The sequence below is a fragment of the Montipora capricornis genome, chromosome 5, assembly GCF_036669925.1.
Source record: "Montipora capricornis isolate CH-2021 chromosome 5, ASM3666992v2, whole genome shotgun sequence".
Classification (NCBI taxonomy): domain Eukaryota; kingdom Metazoa; phylum Cnidaria; class Anthozoa; order Scleractinia; family Acroporidae; genus Montipora; species Montipora capricornis.
In genome coordinates, this window is record NC_090887.1 from 25,985,471 (window position 1) to 25,995,442 (window position 9,972).

General features: G+C 37.2%; 1 pseudogene; it reads left to right on the top strand.

Moving 5' to 3' along the window:
• Nucleotides 1-459: 459 nt before the first annotated feature.
• LOC138048585 (uncharacterized) lies at nt 460-1,239 on the top strand (annotated as a pseudogene).
• Nucleotides 1,240-9,972: the final 8,733 nt, after the last annotated feature.

A 9,972-nucleotide genomic window follows, 5' to 3' on the forward strand; every position in this document is an offset into this window, starting at 1 on the left:
TCGCACACAAGAGATCTCGTCGTGTGCACCGAGTCGTGCAGCCGGACAGTTTCAAAACGTCTTCGTAATCAGGAGGCAGGAAAAATGATGCGTAACGCACATTTTTTCACTCTCTCGATTCTTTTTGAGAGCTGGACAGAGAGAGGAATGCCACATAGGACAACAGTACTCCAGTACCGACCTTTGTTCTTAGATTGAAGACTTTTTCTCACCTATCCATTTTTGATCTGAATAATCCACTTTGTAAAATGTTGACTTCTTGATCGATCTTGGTTGCTATTCTGACTTGTATTATTTTAAGCAACGATTTGGTTACATGGCTCATGAGACTTATGGTTCAGTATTCAGAGCATTTTTGTGCCTTCGGCTTCTAAGGTATTGGAATAAAGATCGATCTCTTCATATCCTGAATGGTTAACGGCAAATAACCTCACTCTCAATAAGTCAAAGACTGAGTTTATGCTGATTGGTTCGAGGCAAAGATTAAATACTTTTTAGACTCCCGTTTTTTACTATTGACAGCAACTCTATAAAACAAATAGAATTTATGAAATATCTTGGAGTATGTATAGATTAAAACTTAACTTGGAATGTACATATCGAACATATTAACATATTTCCAAAAAAATTGATTCCTGCAATGGCATCTTGAAGAGAAGCAGGTCTTTTTTTCCTTTCGAAACGCTCCTATGCATCTATAATGCTTTAGTTCAACCTCATTTTGATTACTGTAGTGTCGTATGGGAGAATTGCAATAAATCTCTTTCAATTAAACTACAAAAACTACAGAATCGCGCTGCCCGCATTTTCACCTCTTCTTCATATGATGCCAATGCGGATAATCTCTTTGTTAGACTTGGCTGGCAGAAACTTAGTCTTTAACGAGAATTGAAAACAGCCACTATGGTCTATAAATCCCTCAATGATCTCGATCGCCCCTGATTATCTCAAATCAATGTTTACTGATCGGAGTTCAACATCTACTATTCTCTTAGGAATTGTTAGGGCAAGCTAGCTTCTCCACTCCCCCGCACCAATTTTCAAAAAAACAGTTTCAGCTATAGTGGTGCGGTGCTGTGGAACAGCTTGCCTACCAATCTGCGGCAAGCACAAACGCTTGCTAGTTTCAAATCCGGCTGTAGGGGTTTCCTTTTTAATAATAAAGTTAATCACACGGCAAGCAAGGAAAGCGGGCACTTTGTTATTGATTTTTTTTTTGTTGTTATTAGATTTAATTAGTAGTAGATTAGCAACTTAGCAATGTAATTAAGACAATTTAGGTTTTACTTTAAGTCCTGATGTTTTATCCGTGTATAAATAAAGTTAAGTACATGAATAAATAAATAATAATCCGTTAGTATATGGCCGGTGTTGTAGATTATATTGCACAAATCTGTAATGGTCTTTATGTTTTGCTGACATAAGGCTTTCAGTGCATCAGCCAGAATATTGTCTGGGCCTGTTGCTTTTCCATTTTTCATTAGATGCATTACATGCTCAAGTTTTTCTGTCAGGAACTTTTGCGCGGTTGATGCCTGAAACTGTGGAATTGGTTCTCTATCGTCATCATACAATTCTGTCACATACTCTCTCCCCATCTTTGCGCAATCTCTCCTTCGTGAAACAAGCTGTTCTCATCTTTATCTTTGATGCACCCAGCATTGTCACTGTGGCTTGTTTGACTTTCTTATGCATTTCTTTAGTTTTTAATTGTATCTCTATAACCATTATTTCTGTACATTGAACAGTGAACATTGAACCATTTGTTCATTTTCTTTCTTACAATCATTTCTGATTTCTCTATCCAACTTTTGGTTTTTGATATTTACATATTGTTTTTTCTTTCAGTTGCCTCATGTGATCAATTTGTTCAAAATATTACCCTGAGTCATACACGCTTGCTTCTTGCCTTCAGGTCTTTTGGGAATTGTTATTTTAAGGGTTTCATTTAGCTATAAACATTTTAATCACCATCATCTGCTGGAAATTTCAAATTGACCTCGCACTTCCCACTCGGCCTATTTTGAAATTACACTCCCAATTACTCCCTGAATTGTACTCCACCCAGTCCTATTACCATTATTTGCTACTATTATTATTGTCTCGTTAGCCTTAGCGTTGTAATTATTATTATTATTATTATTATTATTATTATTATTATTATTATTATTATCATCATTATTATTAATACTATTATTATTATTATGTGTTTTTCCCCCACCAAAACTGGGACCCCAAGATCCAAATAAGAGGTTACGTTTTACCCTCCACCCCCACCCCTCCCCCCCCCCCAAAAAAAAAATCTATATATGTATTGGAATGGAATTTAGTCTTAAGCTTAGAAGATCAAGCTCCAAATGCAATTGAATTGTAGACCTTACAGGGTTATCATTTACTTTTGAGATATCATTTAAAACGCTGAGCTTTGCGAGTCATTTATTAACTAACTCAAACAAATCTTTGTAGAGTAACTAGGCGCCTATCTATATAATTTTTTTTTAGTTTACATGTAGCAATAAACTTACAGCCATTGTAACTTTGTGAGTTCTGAGAAAACCCTTTCTGGGAGATGAATTATTTTATTGTTATCAAGCCATCTAGAAATAAAAGCATGGAAAGGAATGTATGAGAAACCTTTTGCAAAGCTCAGTTACCTAGTTTTAACTTATCTTAATACTGTTTTTAAAAGTATACTCAGCAACTTTACACCATTTTAATTGAGCAGGAACATTGCAATTAGTCCCAATGTAGCTTTTATTTTGGTTTTATACCCATGTTTCGCCGATCACGGCCTTACTCCAAGATTCTAATTAGACCACAGCGGTACAATTAATTCCAATTGTCCTCAAAAGACTAGGTAAACCACTGACAGAGGTAAAATCAAAGCAAAAGTGGAACACAGGTAAGCTTTGCTAGTTCTAAAGAAAAAAAATGTGGAGAATCTCAGACAAAAGGCAATTAAATAAGAAGTAATAAACAAAATGATATGAAATCAAGAGTAATGAAACCAAAGTAGGGTAAGCTCTTCTCACATAAGAATGAAGGTTTTTCATAACGAAATACAGTTTATAGAGAGATCAAATTCTCCTGCAGCATTTATCAAGGATATTTTCGCTGAATACATCAGAAACTAACAATCGAAGTGTTCTCGCATATTATTCGAAATCAATATTAGAGAAGTTTTAGAGAAGCAACTATGAAATTATTTCTCGTACCTACTAGTAACGAATTCACTCGATATCTTGTTATTTTCAGTATTTGAAAAGTAATGACTATTTCTGTCATTCGGAATCAACTTGTTTTCTTTTTTTCATCCTCACAACAATGGGGACCCCAAGATCAAATAAGAGGTTACGTCGTACAAAAAAACAAAAAAGGAGTGGAATGAGGGTGGTAAGTGGTATTTTCGTGAACCGTAAATTGCCTATTTATTTTTCCGTGAAATGCATGTGAAAGAGGGTCTGAATGCGGGATCCGCATGTCGGTTGTCAGTTAAAATTTAATCACTTTGTCAGTTGTCACATAATTTCGATCTTTGTCGGTTGTCGGTAAATCTCAGTTTATGAGTCAAAATGCAAGTTAATGCAGGTTATCGTAAGACTTCGAGTTCAATTTGGATATAATTTGCAGAAGTGAGTTTTTCAAAAAGTATCAAAATTGTATGACAGTGAATGAGCCCATAGGATGGATGCAATTTGAACTTTTTGAAAAACACAAGAGTGCAAATTACTTCCAAGTTGAACGAGAAAGTCGTATGATTACTTTTTAATAATATACGTGACAAAATTACAGAGCAAGTGCCGGTTCGGAATTGACGCACGCGTATCATGTGATAAACAAATTTATTTCATCGACATACCATAATAATTTACAAACTTCACCAAGTTGATCAAAAAACAAAACACGATCAAATTCATTTTAACTCAACTCCCAACAAGCGTTCGAGCGCAAAGAAGTCAATTATGGCAAACTGAAGTGAATTGATCTGAAGTCAAGAGTTGAGAGACGACATATCTGATTCACTAGGGAGCTTACGAAACGAGGACGACGACGGCTACGAGGACTTTAAAAATGATTAATAACTACCCATTCTCGGACAAGTGCTCAGGCTTAAATAAAGCAAATTATGTTAGTAGTTTCATTCTGAATCGCTGTCAAGGAAAGCATAGAGGCACATGAGAAGTAGTTTCGTGAAGGTTGAAAGTAACCGAGCAGTTGAGGAGCTTGAGAACTCATCGAGTTTGGAATAAATGATAGACCAGCCGAAGCTTGGTAGATCTGTTAAGGGCTTTGATGTACTACTAGTGTTGCTGAATTATCATTTCTCTTTCAAATGGCCTAGGACAGATGTCGTTTTTCCTGTTCATCGGCTTTGTCGTAGTCATCGAGTGACTGCAGATTTCTGTGGCCCGTCACTTTTGCAATTTCCGATCGCTCAAGATTAGCCTTTTCAACCTGCTTTCAACTGTTTTTCTGGCACTGTGGTTTGAGAAACGCTCTTCACTAGACTTGTTCCCTTGGTTATGCTTTTCATCATGGAGTTGATTTTGTTGACTCTCATCGGTTAAACTTTATACCACACTCTGTCGTCAACTCTGTCATTGGCTTTAATTGAGAGGTAGAATGGACCAGTATGCTGCATATTTACAGGTCTTCGGCTAATGTATTCTTTGAAGAGTGCAACAGGACACCTCTCGGAGCTGGTAGCAACTATTCTTGGCTTAAATGACCTTTGTTTTGTAGTTAAACCGCCCTGCCTGCTCTTTGTTGGTCCTTCCGTAAACTCCACAAACTGAACGCTGTCTTCACTTTCGCATCGAGGAAGTCGTCCATCTTCATGCGTAGTGCTCTTGCCTTCCCCTAAGGCCAAAGTGTTGGGTGAATAGAAACCACATACTATAGATCAGGTTTTTTGGAGTACCAGATCCAAATCTTTCACTTTCCCAAAGCTCCTCTTCCTCGGCATTTGTAACTTGTCGTGATGTGTTTGGGAGACTTCTACTGCAGGATAAACGTAGTTGCTGGGCTTTTCCTTCTAACACTTGCTTTGGCGAGCTAAATTATTTGTTTCTGACAACAGAGAGCTGATAGCTTTTTTTTTTTTCAAGTGGCAGTCGAGAGCTGTTATCATCACTTTTAGACACTCTGGCTCGTAGTCGTCTCCTTGCTGTTTTTTTACTTCAGCGTAGAAACTTTCCAGTAACCTCCGGCTCGTACTGTTCAATTTCCCACGAAATTCCTTCTCTGAACACCTTTTTTTTTCCCACAATCTCACCCAAAGTTCTGTACTTTTTTCGCGTGTTTTCGTTTTTTGCTTAGTTTTTATAATGCTTCCATAACGTTTTGAGTTAAAAAATCTGCTTTGGACGCCAGCCATCACGTCAACAAAACAAAAGATTTGATTGGTTCCTACCAAACCCAATTTTTTATCAGCCAATCAAAAGCGAGAAATCTGTAAGCAAATTGCGCTGTGTTAAATATTTTTGAAGTGAATTAACTCTTTTTTGCACCGTGTTAACAAAAAACAGCACTGCTCTCGGCCAATGAGAATCGAGTAATTTTGTTATTTATGTATTATATTAGTATAGGTAATCACATGATTTCGAGTGCAATTAATTTGGAATAAATAAGCACGAGTAATTTTTTTTTTCTACAAATTGCACTCACCTTACGGGCTCGTGCAATTTTGGTGGTCTTTGAAAAAAAATACAACTGCTTATTTATTCCAAATTGCACGAGAAAAATTATTTGATTACTTATTAATGATATACATGAAAAAACTGGAGATGGCTAAGCAGAACTAATGTATGCGTATCACACAATCAGGGAAAAATTGCGCCATAAATTGCGCCATTCAGGACGCGCGCTTGATTTGAAAACAAAAGATTTGATTGGTTCTGGCAAAAACCCTCTTGTTTATTGGCCAATCACAATCCAGAATTTCGATATGTCATTTGAACTGGTATTACACTTTTTGCACTGCGGTATTACACTTTTTTGCACTGTGTTACACTTGAACTGCACTGCTCTCAGCTGATCAGAATCCAGAAATTTTCTCATGTATATTATTTGTTATATAATTCGCGCAGTTTAAACTGTACACAAAGTGTACAACTTGAGATAAGTCATTATTTGATTGCACTTGGACCTCATTGTAAGTCTAGTTTGTTTACGCAATGTGATCGTTTGTTTCGCCTTTGAAGTGAAGTTATTTTACATGTGAATTTGTTTCCCCGCTGATTACTTACCGTTTCTCTGTTCATCGAGAAAGTGCCGCCTTGAAACGTACGTTTCTAAAACAGCGCCCATCATGTATGAATGTAGACAACACGGGTTTTGGCATATAAAAATTAAAAATAAATCTACCATCTTGATGGTCAGGGGCACCCAACGTCAATTTTCGGAAAATATCTGTTCGGAAGACGATTTGAGATCTAAAATTTTTGGAACATTTGTTGTAAAATTTCTTGCTTGCCTGCCTGTCCTATGATTTTCGAACATCTAAAAAAAATGGTATAATTGCCCTAAAAAGGTCACCTAGAAGTTTCGGGAGCCTTTTTTTTCTGGCTGAAATGTAAGTTTTGCTCCCTATAATTTTCGGATCACTAGACTTTCAGCTAGGAAATTCGAACAGATGACAATTGTAGGTGATAAAAATATGCCTATATCTACCGTTTAAATGCTAAAATACGTTTAACAATACTATGTCTAAGTGGTTTTGAGCTATATTCTCGTTGGGTGCCCCTGAATGGCTTTTGTTCGATGTAAAACGGCGTCTGTGGTGAAATAAATGCATCCGCTTTAGTTTGTCTCGAGGACAATCGAGAGGGTCAAAACAATGCCTGAAATGAAAGAGAGGAATAATCTTCCTCGTTGATTGCATCGAATTATTGAAATTATTCTTTGCGCCTACCAGGAGGAGCGATTTTCAGTGGTTTGCAGAGAATGAAAAACATAGTTGAGTCGAGTCTTTCTCTGAAGGGCCGTTTTCCGCTCAACGAAGCGGCGCCATGAGCTGCAAAGCAGCGGGAGAAGAAAACAACGAGAACAACGTGCAACTGGAATGTAGCCTCAATATACTTATAGATTTCATTTTTGTCTGGCTTAGAATATTTTCAGTTAATTTACTTACCAATACGTTACAATTTCTCCTCTACTTTCTCAATTAAATTCTTGCCTGTGCTTTATCGCCTTCAAGGGAGGCTGTTTATCATGAAGTAATCCTGTTTCGACATCATTTGTAGTCCGAGGTCAACTAACCGAGCCACTAACTGTGATTTGAACAATGCTACTTCAACCTCGGATTAACAAACCCACCGTTACGAAATTTAAGCTCTGCGTTAAGCCTAACCTAAGGTTATCAACCCACTATTCAACAAAATGGCCCTGAAATTTACTCTGGATACATCAAACTCCGCTGCATATAAAAACGACCCAGTACAAATACATTCCACACTAAAGCTTACGTATACCGTGAAGCTCACTGCTGCCTTCATCCGATATCACATTTGGAAGTTCAAGTTGCCACTGTCCATCTGTTACTATACCCGCACAGGGTTTTGCCAGGCGAAATAGCTTCAATGACGTTCCGCCAACTTCCGTACTGAAGGGCTCGCTCTTTCATTCCTAAAAATGCCGTTAGATGTTTTCTTTTTTTTCTTTTCAACTCAGACTCCTTTATGTTTTGATATGTCCACTGGAACGCGGCTACGGTGGCGCTCGATTGTGACTTCTTTATCTTTTTGAAAGAAAGTTACGATCATTTCTATAATTTCGCTTATGATTCGGCCGCATGGAAAAACAACTAAAAGACGACCATACCGGCACAACAGTCAGAAAAAGCAGTGAAAATACTGCAGCACTCGCGATTACAAGCCGCTGTTGGAAAATGGGCCCGTGCTCCTCCCGAAAAGAAGAGGAGAAACAGGTTACCTCTGGTGAGAGAAAGCCCACCAAAGGATGACATTTCCTAAGCTAGAAACAAATCATACAAAATACTATTGACATTTAAAAACAGAGACACTTATTTCCGAATACAAACATCCCAACCATGTCGGACCATGTCGGTTGTCGATTAATTATATTTTCCTGGCAGTAATCGGTATTTTTTTTGCCGGTCTTGTCGTTAGTCAGTTACATTTATGGCCGTTTCTTGTTAGTCGTTTAACCCCATTCAGACCCTCGTGAAATTGACTTTTTTTCCTTTGCGAAACGTGATTTTGGTCAATTACAGTGAGCCGTAACTTTTTAGAAAACTTACCATGAATTGAGAATCGGGTGTTTAATTCACTGTGACCTGCGATTTTGCTTCATGTTTTCATTATAGTTTTTCTTGTGTTTTTAATTTTGCGGGATTAGGAGCCTGAAAAATTATAACAATAGACTGCCATATAACTCGGCAGAGGCAGGTACAACAACTACATCTGGATTACATGATTCACTGAAACGTGATCCTTTGCTCGCTAGCCTTGAAAGTTGTGCTGGTCGATCAAAAAGATGAAACTCGCTCGGAAAATCGTCTCAGAAGGTGGCGAGACTCTTCCCTTTGTAACCGTTCTGATGAGTTCTTTACAACAGACGGCTGTAGCTGTTAACAAACGAAAGAAAATTTGTTTGTGTTAAAATTTTCTCCTTTTTTTTTCCGTGAAACGTAAAATGGTCATTTTAAGTAGTGTCTGTGAAATGGTAAACGACCATTTTATTTCCGTGAAACGTGATGAAGGCCCCCTCGACCCCTACCTCCCATTACCATCCTCTGGAATGGCATTTAGTCTTAAGCTTACAAGAAGGCCAAGCTCTCCAAATGCAATTTAATTGTAGACCTAGAAAGGGTTATAAATTACTTTTGAGATCTCATTCAAAACCCTGAGCTTTGTGAGTCACTCATTAACTCAAACAACTCTTTGTGGAGTGACCAGGCGCAAATCGATATATTATTTTACAGTTTACATGTTGCAATAAACTTACAGCCATTGTAGACTTGAGAGTCTTGAGAAAACCTTTTCTGAGAGTTCAATCATTTCGTTGTTATCAAGCTTTCTAGAAATGAAAGCATGGAAAGTAATGTATAAGAAACCTTCCGCAAAGCTAAATAAGTTAACCGAGTACAAATTTATCTTCACGCTATTTTCCGTGAGATGCCTATGGAACACAGGCATACTCATCAACATTAATTTAATTGAGCAAAAACAGTGCAATGGGTCACAAAGCACCGTTTATTTTGGTTTTTCCCCAATCACAGCTTTACTCAATTCTAAAATAACAAGAAAGAATAGACAGTTGTTGATTGTTACTAATATCGTAACACCTTCTCACTTCTCTTCAACTGTCAATGCTTTGCTGTTATTTTAAGATCGCTTTTCATATTAATATAGTACCCAGATCTCTTTATTTCGTATATAAGAGAACTTTAAAGTGTAACGGTTACTTTTGAAAATGTTTGTAAAGAAGCATACCAAATGTTAAGTTAGTATAAAATGCATTTTTTTAAATGTTTATCTCCGCCGTTTGTATTTTATTCAAATAAAGTTTATAGAGACTAAATTTTCGTGAGCATTGATCAAGAACATTTTGCTGAACGTATAATAAACTAAAAACTAAGTGTTCTCGTGTATTATTCGGAATCAATATACTTTTATGATGTTCTGAGGGTTGTAAAAGAGGAGGACTGCTTGAGAAACAACTGTGAAATTGTTACTAGTACCCACTAACTACGAATTCATTCGATACTTTGTCATTTTCAACAGTTTAAGGCCCCGTAAACGCGTATCCAGAAATTTTTGTATCTGCATTTTTTTCGGATTAAAAAATATCCGCGTCCAAATGTAGCGTATTCTAATCGTTTTCGAATCGTTTTCCTTGTCCACACGTATCGGGACACACTCTAGTGCCCCGTGCTTTTGACAAAAACTTTCCTTGCTAATAATGCGCAAAGTCGTATGTTGACACCATTTTCTCTGTTTTGTTAACGAG